The sequence below is a fragment of the Mustela erminea genome, chromosome 12 (assembly GCF_009829155.1).
Source record: "Mustela erminea isolate mMusErm1 chromosome 12, mMusErm1.Pri, whole genome shotgun sequence".
NCBI lineage: Eukaryota > Metazoa > Chordata > Mammalia > Carnivora > Mustelidae > Mustela > Mustela erminea.
Window position 1 is genome coordinate 16,006,515 of NC_045625.1, and position 12,688 is coordinate 16,019,202.

Here is a 12,688-nt window from a genome sequence, read left to right on the forward strand (position 1 = left end):
TTGCAAACTAGAAATATTTTGCATGCATCTCTGTATCACGTGATTCAGGTATGGAAAGCAAAGGAGATGGTGGGAGTAGAGTAGGTCAGCAAAGGGATAAGAAACACGAAGAGTGAGTGAAGGCAAGAGCTGGAGGAGATGGCTATGCTTGCCTTAAAACAAGGAAATAATGATCATCTTTAGATTTCTGGAGGCAGAGTAATTTTTCACATTAAATGTGCAAAGCCTATCTTACGTTTGATACAGTTCATCCTCAAAACCCCCACACCGGATGTTTTATTGATGGCTTCCATTTACTAGTACATGACTTTATAGATGCAAACAGCATGTACATTAAAAAAGGAAAAAGCTAGATTTTAAACACTGTGAGCATTGTGAATTTAATATCAAATGATGATTTTTTTAAAAAAAATAGTATCAAGAAGTCTTTATGGACTTTATAGAAGTCAGCTCCATGTTTGCCCAATAAAGAACTGGAAAAAAATGTATTCAAATACAGTAACTAGTCCTACCTTCAAGGATATTATAATTCAATTAGGGGGAATAAAACAATTACTATCATATTTGAGGCAGAAAATAATTTAGCACTTAAGCCTATGGTTATGGGCTATAAATGACAAAGAAAACAGAGAAAGGAAATCAATGGGAATTTGTGTAAATCAGGAAGGTTTATCAATAAAGGTTCACTCGTAGAAGATGGAAAATAATGTTTCATGCTTGTTGGGGGAAATTGGAGTACTATTCACTGGTCTGCCTTTGGCAGTTTTGACCAATGCCATAGATACTAAAAGAAAATTAACTAAATAGGAACCAAAACACCTGTTTATAAATCACTGCATGAACATGCAGGTCTCTTTTTGTAAAGCTCTGGCAGATAGGAAAGTATAAGAATATAGCTTAGGTTTGAAGTTAAGCCAGACCTCCAACCGCCTTCCTATTTTAAAGCTCTATATTGAAATCTAGATATTAAGACATGTCTTCAAAAGGAAAGCAAACTAAGGAAGCTCTGGAGTCGTCACCTAGTTTATTGTCTAGATAGCTGAACAGATGCACATAGGTCTATCTTGATGATTCATTCAAAGGCAAAAATCAGAAAGAAAAAAAAAAAACACAAAACACTGCTCAGTCCTGTACACCCAAGCTGAGTTTCTCACTACATGAATAAAAGGCAAGAGAAGGTAAGGGAGATCCAATTTATTTTTTTTTTTTTAAAGATTTTATTTATTTATTTTTCAGAGAGAGAGAGAGGGAGAGGGAGAGAGCGAGCACAGGCAGACAGAGTGGCAGGCAGAGGCAGAGGGAGAAGCAGGCTCCCCGCCAAGCAAGGAGCCGGATGTGGGACTCGATCCTAGGACGCTGGGATCATGACCTGAGCCGAAGGCAGCCGCTTAACCAACTGAGCCACTCAGGCGTCCCTTGGGAGATCCAATTTATAAACACTAATCTTTATTAATGTTTCTGCTTACTTGTAAAATGTAGTTCTTTGGCGTCTCCTTTTTCCCACAGGGAGAAGAAAGTAGATGACCAGAAAGTTAAAGGACAGAAAATTAAACTCTATGACTGAAGCCAAAACACGAGATGTGTGCCAAAAATATTACCCACAACTGGAAAATGAGTTGTACCATACAACTATAATGGTTCTAAGGGGATCTAGAAATACTTAAGTCTGTGACCTTCAATGTCCCTTTGTCATCGCACAATACTTCCAAGAGTCTCTTTCAACCAAATGTTCTATCTGCTGACCATCAGAAATGGTGTAAACAGGGGTGCTTGGGTGGCTCAGTGGGTTAAAGCCTCTGCTTTTGGCTCAGGTCATGATCCTAGGGCCCTAGGATCAAGCCCTGCATCGGGCTTTCTGCTCAGCAGAGAGCCTGCTTCCTCCTTTCTCTCTCTCTGCCTACTTGTGATCTCTGTCAAATAAATAAAAATTTTTTAAAAAAGAAATGGTGTAAATGAAGTCATAACACATCTTAAAATACAAAGACTTTGAGGGCCATGTAAAACACTTAGAATTTAGAGAGAAATGGGGGGGGGGGTACCAAGAGACTAAAAGGAGCATAGTGTGGAAGAATAGGCTGGAAAAAACATAGGGATAAGAATGCTGGTGAGAAAGAGGGAGATATCATCATGGTCTTCAAATATCTACAGCATTATCATGGGAAGAATTATGCAAATTCCTTATGATCCAAATAATAAAATTAAATGCAATCAAACTATCACAAGGTGGTAAACTCCTAACCTCAGAAGTGTGTGAGCACAGACTTTGAGAACTTAGTAAGAACCTTGTATAGAGTTACTCTTAGAAGGGATAATAGTCCAAAATTTCCTTAAACTATCATCTAATTCTGATATTCTATATTCTATGATTCCTTAAGTCTCAAGATATTTCACAAACTTTAAAGCCATTCCTAAACTTTAGCTCCAGGAATATTGTCTTCAAATCTTTAACTTCTCCTAGTATTTTCCCTTGAATCCATGAGTTTAGGTTACATATTACTCTTCATTACAAGAGGGATAGGAGTCTACCTTGAGACCAGTCTATGTTCAAAAGAGAAGAGGGTAAGATTTCCAGTGAAGCAGATCCAACCAATATCTCAGCTTTAAACACTACCTTTATGCTGAACAAGTTCAAATTCATTGCCAATCCAATCTGGCTCTGAATTCTAGATTCATAAGGTGAACCGCCAAATAGAAATTTTCTCTTTAAGGTGACAGACATCACAAACAGTATTTCTGAGTAGAAAAAGTTATAGAAAAGTGATGTGCATATTTCAGCAGCCCCCCTACCTCCACCAGAAAGAGAGGGAGGGAGAAAGGAGGGAAGGAGGGAGAGTCAAGATAGCAGAGGAGTAGCGATCTGAGATGACATCAGGTCACAGGAGTTCAGCTAGATAGGTATCAAACCATTCGGAACCCCTACAAACTCAACAGGAGATTGAAGAGAAGAGCAGCAATTCTAGGAACAGAAAAATCTACCATTTTCTGAAAGGTTAGGACATGCAGAGAAGTGAATCTGAAGGGACGGGAAGATAGACCAAATAATAAATTAGGGGGGAGGGGTCGGCGCCTGGCAAGCAATGGAGCAACAGAGCACAAAATCAGAAGTCTGCTCCACTGAGGGACATAGCTCCAGAGGCTAAGTGAGGGTGGAGCCCTCATGGGGACACTGTGGTCTCGGGTCCCACAGGGTCACAGAAGGATCCGGGTATCTGAGTGTCGCAGAGCAGGGAAGCCGGCTATAGAGATGGAGCCGAGCAGTGAGCTCTCAGCTTTGGGTTACATTAAACTGTGATGTGCAGCACACTCCGGCAACTGCTCTTTGAGCAGGGACTCCACAAGTGGAAGATTCAGAGACTCACATTCCTCTGCCAGAAGAGCAGAACAGCAGGAATCTGCTGGGTTTGGAGACTCCAAACAGGGCTCTGTGCCAGAGAGAGAAACACTCAGTCACAGGCCAGGTGAGCTTGGGGTGTGGCCAGAGACCAGGGAGACAAGAGTGATTGACCTCTTTTCTCCAAGGGTGCACTAAGGAGTGTGGCCCCAAGCTCTTGGATCCTCTGGGCCGGAGATTGGGAGGCCGCCATTTTCATTCTCCTACTCCAGAACTCTATGGAAAGCGTTCAGGGAACAAAAGCTCCCGAGAATGAACCTGAGCAGATTACTTAGCCCGGCCCCTGGTAAGGACGGTGCACTTCTGCCTCAGACAAAGACATCTGTGAATCACTACAACAGGCCCCTTCCCCAGAAGATCAGAAAGAACATCCAGCAAAGGCCAAGCTCACTGATCAAGGAGAATAGGATAATTCCAGAGGAAGGGAAAGCAAAACATGGAATTCATGGTTTTCTCCCCATGATTCTTTTGTCATGCAAAGCTAATTAATTATTTTTTAATTTTATTTTTTTTCTTACCCTATTTTTTAAACGTTTCCTCTTTCCTCTTTTAACCTTTTGTAACTAGTTTATCTTTTTTAAAAAAATTTATTTATTTGACAGAGATCACAAGTAGGCAGAGAGGCAGGCAGAGAGAGAGAGGAGGAAGCAGGCTCCCTGCTGAGCAGAGAGCCTGATGTGGGGCTTGATTCCAGGACCCTGGGATCATGACCCGAGCTGAAGGCAAAGGCTTTAACCCACTGAGCCACCCAGGTGCCCCATAACTAGTTTATCTTAACAATGCCTTTCTAAAAAATTCTTTTTAAACCTTCATTATTATAGCCATATTTTATCTTTCATTATATCTAACTTTATTTTTTGTATACATATAGGTGTCTTTTTTCTCTAAAAAAATTTTGGGATACAATCTCTTCTAATAAATGAAAACATACCCTAAATCCAGCACAGGGCTTTTTTCTAGTCTCCAGTCTAAGCGAATTTTCCCCACGTTCTTTTTCTTTTTCCAACCAACTTATCAATTCCTTTCTTAGAATCTTTTTTTTTTAATTTTCATCTTTACAGTCATATTCCATCCCTTCATCATGCTTACCCTTATTTTTGTATATATATAAGTTTTCTTTCTTTAAAATTTTGGGAGGTAGTTTCTTCTAGGAGATCAAATACATCCGAAATCAAGTGGGTGGCTCTGTTCTAGTCACCAGTTTTATATATATATATATATATATATATATATATATATTTTTTTTTTTTTTTAATTTTTAAATTTTTAAAAAAATTTTTTCCCCCTTTCTTCTCCCCCAATTTGGAGAATTTTTTGATTTGGTTAGCATACATTTTTCTGGGGCCTTTGCCACCCTTTTAGTATTTTATTCTTTCTTTCATTTATTCTTATTTGGATAAAATGACAAGACGGAAAAATCACAATAAAAATAACTAGAGAGGGCACCTGGGTGGCTTAGTGGGTTAAGTTGCTGTCTTCGGCTCAGGTCATGATCTCAGGATCCTGGAATTGAGTCCCACATCGGGCTCTCTGCTCAGCAGGGGGTCTGCTTCCCTTCCTCTCTCTCTGCCTGCCTCTCGGACTACTTGTGATCTCTCTCTGTCAAATAAATAAATAAAATCTTAAAAAAAAATAACTAGAGGTAGTACTGAAGGCTAGGGACCTAATCAATATGGACATTGGTAATATGTCATATCTAAAGTTCAGAATAACAATTCTTAAGGTGCTAGTTGGGCTTGAAAAAACATGGAAGATATTAGAGAAACTCTGGAGAAATAAAAGAACAAAAATCTAACTAAGCTGAAATTTAAAAAAAAAAAAGCTATTAAAAATAAAAAATGGAGGCTCTTACTGCTAGGATAAATGAGGCAGAAGAGAGAATTAGTGATACAGAAGACCAAATAATGAGGAATAAAGAAGCTGGGCAGAAGTGAGACAAACAACTACTGGACCATGAGGGAAGAATTCAGGAGATAAGTGATACCATAAGATGAAACAATTTAGAATAATTGGGATTCCAGAAGAAGAAAGAGAGAGGGAGGCAGAAGGTATATTGGAGAGAATTATTGTAGAGAATTTCCCTAAAATGGCAAAGGGAACAAGCATCAAAATCCAGGAGGCAAGAGAACCCCCCTCAAAATAAATAAAAATAGGTCCACACCCCATCATCTAATAGTAAAACTTACAAGTCTTAGTGACAAAGAGAAACTCTTGAAAGCAGCTCAGGACAAGAAGAGTGTAACATACAATGGTAAAAATAAAAGACTGGCAGCCGACTGATCCACAGAGACCTGGCAGGCCAGAAAGAACTGGCATGATATATTCAGAGCACTAAATGAGGAAAAACATGCAGCCAAGAATACTATATCCAGCTAGGATAACATTAAAAATAGAAGAAGAGATAAAAACCTTCCAGGACAACTAAAAACTAAAAGAATTTGTAAACATCAACCAGCCCTACAGGAAATATTGAAAGGGGTCCTCTAAGCAAAGAGAGAGCCTGAAAGTAGTAGACTAGAAAGGAACAGAGACAATATACAGTAACAGTCACCTTACAGGAAATACAGTGGCACTAAATTCATATCTTTCAATAGTTACCCTGAATGTATATGGGCTAAATGCCCCAATCAAGAAACAAAGGGTATCAGAGTGGATAAAAAAACAAAACCCATTAATATTCTATCTATAAGAAACTAATTTTAGACCCAAAGTTTTAAAGTGAGGGAGTGGAAAACAATTTACCATGCTAACGGACATCATAAAAAGCTGGGGTGGCAATCCTTATAACAGATAAATTGTATTTTAAGCCAAAGACTATAATAAGAGATGAGGAAGGACACTATATCATACTCAAAGTGTCTTTCCAACAAGAAGTTCTAAGAATTTTTAATATCTATGCCCCTAACATGGGAGCAGCCAACTATATAAACCAGTTAATAACAAAACCAAAGAAACACATTGACAATAATACAATAATAGTAAGGGATTTTAACAGCCCCCCTCACTGAAATGGACAGCTCATCCAAGCAAAAGATCAACAAGGAAATAAAGGCCTTAAGTGACACACTGGACCAGATGGACATCACAAATAAATTCAGAACATTCCATCCCAAAGCAACAGAATACACATTCGTCTCTAGTGCACATGGAACATTCTCCAGAATAGATCACATCCTGGGTCACAAATCAGGTCTCAACCAGTAGCAAAAGATTAGGATTGTTCCCTGCATATTTCAGACAACAATCCTCTGAAGCTGGAACTCAATCACAAGAGGAAAGTTGGAAAGAACTCAAATACATGGTGGCTAAAGAGCATCCTACTAAAGAATGAATGGGTCAACCAGGAAATTAAAGAAGAATTGAAAAAAATTCATGGAAACAAATGATAATGAAAACACAGCTGTTCAAAATCTGTGGGACACAGAAAAGGCTGTCCTGAGAGGAAAGTATATAGTGATACAAGCCTTTCTCAAGAAACAAGAAAGGTCTCAAGTACACAACCTAATCCTACACCTAAAAGAGCTGGAGAAAGAACAGCAAAGAAAGCTTAAACCCAGCAGAAGATAAATAATAAAGATCAGAGCAAAAATCAATGAAATAGAAACAAACAAACAAAAAACAAAAAAAACCAGTAGAACAAATCAATGAAACTAGGAGCTGGTTCTTTGAAAGAATTAACAAGATTGCCAAACCCCTGGCCACACTTATCAGAAAAGAGAAAGGATCCAAATAAATAAAATCATGAATGAAAGAGGAGAGATCACAACCAACACCAAAAAAATACAAACAATTATAAGAACATTCTATGAGCAAATATATTCCAGCAAATTTGACTATCCAGAAGAAATGGATGAATTCCTAGAGATGTATAAACTACCACAACTGAACCAGAAAGAAATAGAAAACATGAACAGACCCATAACCAGTATGGAGATTCAAGCAATCATCAAAAGTCTCCCAACAAACAAGAGCCCAGGGCTAGAGGAACTCCCAGAGAATTCTACCAAACATTTAAAGAAGAATTAATACCTATTTTCCTGAAACTGTTCCAAAAAATAGAAATGGAAGGAAAACTTCCAAACTCATTTTATGAGGCCAGCATTACCTTGATCCCAAAACCAGACAAGGATCCCATCAAAAAAGAGAATTATAGACGAATATCCTTGATGAACACAGATGCGAAAATTCTCATCAAAATACTAGCCAATAGGATCCAACAGTACATTAAAAGGATTATTCACCACAACCAAGTGGGATTTATTCCAGGGCTGCAAGGTTGGTTCAACATCTGCAAATCAATCAGTGTGATACAATACATTAATAAATGAAAGAACATGAACCATATGATACTCTCAGTAGATGCTGAAAAAGCATTTGACAAAGTACAGCATCCTTTCTTGATCAAAACTCTTCAAAGTGTAGGTATAGAGGTTACATACCTCAATATCATCAAAGTTATCTATGAAAAACCCACAGCAAATATCATTCTCAAATGGGGAAAAACTGAGAGCTTTTCCGCTAAGGTCAGGAACACAACAGGGATTTCCATTATCACCACTGCTGTTCAACATAGTACTAGAAGTCCCAACCTCCAGCAATCAGACAACAAAAACAAATTAAAGGCATCCGAATCAGCAAAGAAGAAGTCAAACTATCACTCTTTACAGATGATATGATACCATATGTGGAAAAACCAAAAGACTCCACTCCAAATCTGCTAGAACTTGTACAAGAATTCAGTAAAATATCAGGATATAAAATCAATACACAGAAATCAGTTGCATTTCTATACACCAACAAGACAGAAGACAGAGAAATTAAGGAGTCGATCCCATTTACAATTGCACCCAAAAACCACAAGGTACCTAGGAATAAACCTAATCAAAGAGGCAATGAATCTGTACTCAGAAAACTATAAGTAGTCATGAAAGAAACTGAGGAAGACAGAGAAAAATGTTCCATGCTCATGGATTGGAAGAACAGATATTGTGAAATGTCTATGCTACCTAGAGCAATCTACATGTTCAATGCAATCCCTATCAAAATACCATCAATTTTTTTCAAAGAAATGGAACAAAGATTCCTAAAATTTATATGGAACCAGAAAAGACCTTGAATAGCCAGAAGAATGTTGAAAAAGAAAGCCAAAGTTGGTGGCATCACAATTCCAGACTTCAAGCTCTATTACAAAACTATCATCATCAAGACAGTATGGTACTGGCACAAAACAGACACACCAATCAATGGAACATAATAGAGAGCCCAGAAATAGACCCTCAACTCTATGGTCAACTAATATATGACAAAGTAGGAAAGAATGACCAAAGGAAAAAAAGAGTCTCTTCAACAAATGGTGTTGGGAAAAATTGGACCGCTACATGCAGAAGAATGAAACTGGACCATTTCCTTACACCACATACAAAAATAGGCTCAAAATGAATGAAAGACTTCAATGTGAGACAGGAATCCATCAAAATCCTTGAGGAGAACAGAGGTAGCAACATCTTCGACCTCAGCCGCAGCAACTTCTTCCTGGAAACATCACCAAAGGCAAGGGAAACAAGGGCAAAAATGAAATATTGGGACTTCATCAAGATCAAAAGCTTTTGCACACCAAAGGAAACAGTCAATAAACCCAAAGACAACTGACATAATGGGAGAAGATATTTGCAAATGACATATCAGATAAAGAGCTAGTATCCAAAATCTAAAAAGAACTTATCAAACTCAATACCCAAAGAACAAAGAATCCAATCAAGAAAAGGGCAGAGGACATGAAAAGACATTTCTGCAAAGAAGACATCCAGATGGTCAACAGACACATGATAAAGTTCTCCACATCACTTGGCATCAAAACCATAATGAGATACCACCTCGCACCAGTCAGAATGGGTAGAATAATAAGTCAGGAAACGACAGATGCTGGCGAGGATGCAGAGAAAGGGGAACCCTCCTACACTGTTGGTAGGAATGCAAGCTTGTGCAGCCAACCTGGAAAACAGCATGGAGCTTCCTCAAAAAGATGAAAATAGAGCTACTATATAACCAAGCAACCATACACTGGGTATTTACCCTAAAGATACAAATGTAGTGATCTGAAGGGGCATGTGTATCCAATTGTTTATAGCAACAATGTCTGCAATAGCCAAACTATGGAAAGACCATATATGTCCATCAACAGATGAATGGATAAAGAAGTAGTGGTGTATATGTACAATGGAATACTATGCAGCCATCAAAAGAAATGAAATCTTGCCATTTGCAATGATGTGGATGGAACTAGAGGGTATTAAGCTGAGCGAAAAAAAGTCAATCAGAGAAAGACAATTATCATATGATCTCTCTGATAAGAGGAATTTGAGAGGCAACGTGGGAGTTTTGGGGGGTACAGAAGGAAAAAAATGAAACAAGATGAGATCAGGAGGGAGACAAACCATAGGAGACTCTTAATCTCACAAAAGAAACTGAGGGTTGCTGGGGGGAAGTGGGGTATGGAGAAGGTGGTTAGGTTATGAACATTGGGACGGTATGTGCTATGGTGGGTGTTGTGAAGTGTATAAGCCTGACGATTCACAGACCTGTACCCGTGGGGCAAATAATACAGTATATGTTAATTAAAAAAAAAAAAGAAGAAGAAGAAGAAGAAAGGAAGGAAGGAAGGAAGACAGGTAGGTAGAAAGGATGAGCACCATTACCTACTTGTTAGTTCAAACACCTAGGAGTCAACCTTAATTCATTCCTTTTCCCATTTTCTACATTCAAAGTTCTTCAGGTTCTTTCAGGTCTACTCCAAAAATGTATTTCAAATGTATCATGTTTTTATTTGCTCGACTCCCCTCCTAGTCAAGGCTGCCATCATAAATCCTCTAGAATACTGCTATCATCTCTGAATGGTCTCCCTGATTCATTCTCCACACCACAGTGAGAAGACAAAAGAGAGGCAAGAAATATAAAATGCTTGATGTGTTTACAAAGCAAATAATGCTTTTCAATCATGGGAAATATTGTTATTGTCATTATTTTTTTAAAGATTTTATTTATTTATTTGACAGAGAAAGACACAGCGAGATAGAGGGAACACAAGCAGAGGGAGTGAGATACGGAGAAGCAGGCCTCCCGCCGAGCAGGGAGTCCAATGTGGGGTTCGATGCCGAGACCCTAGAATGATGATCTGAGCCAACGCAGACACCTAACAATTGAGCCACCCATGTGCCTGTTATTGTCATTATTTATGTACTTTGCAGACCTAGCTACTGTTCAACTTAACACAAGTCATTCAAAACACATTTACGTTCACCCCCATAAAAAGGCTTATCTCCAGAATTTAGGATGAAGAGGGGCAGGTTCAAATGTCCCTCCAGTTGACGAAATAAGAACTGGACTTCCCTTCATCCCACACAGACCAAACAATCTTTACTGTTTCCGCTCCCTGTTCCTTCAAAAACCTAAAGCTTGGAAGACTCTAAGGCAGGAAAAATAAATCATTTACTTATTCATTCACTCATGCTACCTACACTTTTTTGAAATCATTTCAAGTCATGGGCTGGGAAAGAGTGGTACAGGCATGAACAAGTCACACACAGTCTCTGCCCTAATGCGAATTACAGGCTCCTAGGAAATAAAAACTGTTCAAGTTTACTCACTTAACTTCTTGGAACTGTGGCAAGAGCCAGGGGAAAGGAAGCTATGCTGAGGTCAATAGAAGAATGAAAGTAATCACCAAGTTTGTTTTGTTGTTGTTACATACAACATCCTTAGTTACTCCTGAAATCATCTCAATACCCAAGACTATCACCATTTAAATGAATTTCTCCCTATGCCTTGAATTCTCCCCTACCGCCCCCCACTTAGAAATAGACTTTATTTAAACAAATGAGCGGTACAATCAAGAAATGGAAATGCAGGAGTGATACTAAATGGAAAGAAAAGTTAGGAAAACATCTTGGAGATTTAATATGTGTCAAGAGCTTTTCTACATGTTTTGTTTTTGTTTTTGTTTTTAAATTTGCACCTTCAATATAAAGTAGAATTAGCAATCCTGCATTTTTCCACAGGGAAAGAAAGCATCTCAGAGATGGCAAGAAACTTGCTTGAGGTCTCACAGATACATTGAGTGGCAGGACTGAGATTTATACCCAAGTGCATCTCCTCGTGCCCAGACTCATACATCAATTAATTGTACTCCACAACATTTGTAACTTCCATGAATCAGGCCAAGTCCCTGGGTTCTACATGAAAAAAGGATATGAGGAAATTGGAAATAAACCAGAGACTGAAAGAGGTCCCTGGGGCTTCCTGACCAAGATCGTTTTCAGGTATGTGCAGTTGGCCTCCCTTGAAAACTTCTGTTCTCAGAGTCCTCTGGGACTTTCCATAATTATGCCCTGCCTCTCTCTAGCTTCCTCCCTTCAATTCCCTGCCCTTTGGCCCCTCTCAAATGGGAATTAATCCAACCACAAACAAGCTGTCACTAAGTGAAGATTTTACTGTGATTACTGCTTGGGAGAAAAATGTCGCCTTTTTCCCCCCTCCTCCAAATGCCTTATTTGCAGACTAGAAATCATGGGGCATGTGTCCAATTGATACATTTCCCTTCAAACAGCAGATCCAACACTGAAGTGGGATGCAAATTTAATTATCCCCATGTACAGAACAGAAACAGAATCTCATTGTTAAATTTGTTCTCCTATGTCGGAAAGATTAAAAATAAAAGATCCTGAAGTGGTTTGTGTGAGTGGAATGTATTTCAGTTCATAAAACCATGAGGCAATGAAATAAGGGCACCAGAGGGCTTCTTGCTACCACATGGAATTATTATTATTTCTCTGTGTTTCTTCTCAGAAATCTTTGTTCTTACCTCCGTACCCCAAAAGAGATTTCAATCCCCTTCTCTGGGGCTTGAATTTCTTCAAATAATCTTCAATTTCTCCAAATAATCCCCATCAAGCACGTTATGCTCCAGCCAAGTCAAAGTATTTGCTTTTTTAAGTTAATTTGGGATAAAAATGGAGGCATAATTAATTAACTGGAACACAAATATGAGTCTAGTGATTAAGATCCTGTGTGACTGGCTACTTAAAATCAAACCCTGGCTTTATTGCATAATAGTTATAGAACCTTGGGCAAGCTTTTTCACCTCTCTATGCTGCTGTCTCTCACTCCACAAAATGGGGGATAATAATGGTATCCATCTCCTAGGGTTTTTGTGAGAAGTAAATGGGTCGGTATACGTATCATGCCTACAACAGTGTCCATAACTTGGTAAGCACTCAATAAATTGTGGGTTTTCATCAGAAC

General features: G+C 38.6%; 1 long non-coding RNA gene across 1 annotated transcript; it reads right to left on the minus strand.

The window, feature by feature from the left end:
* Positions 1-544: 544 nt before the first annotated feature.
* On the minus strand, positions 545-5,390 carry LOC116570843. Its single transcript, XR_004277580.1, has 3 exons — positions 5,244-5,390; positions 2,233-2,239; positions 545-555 (listed from the first exon to the last, which is right to left on the minus strand). It is a non-coding gene; the product is annotated as an uncharacterized LOC116570843 (long non-coding RNA).
* Positions 5,391-12,688: the final 7,298 nt, after the last annotated feature.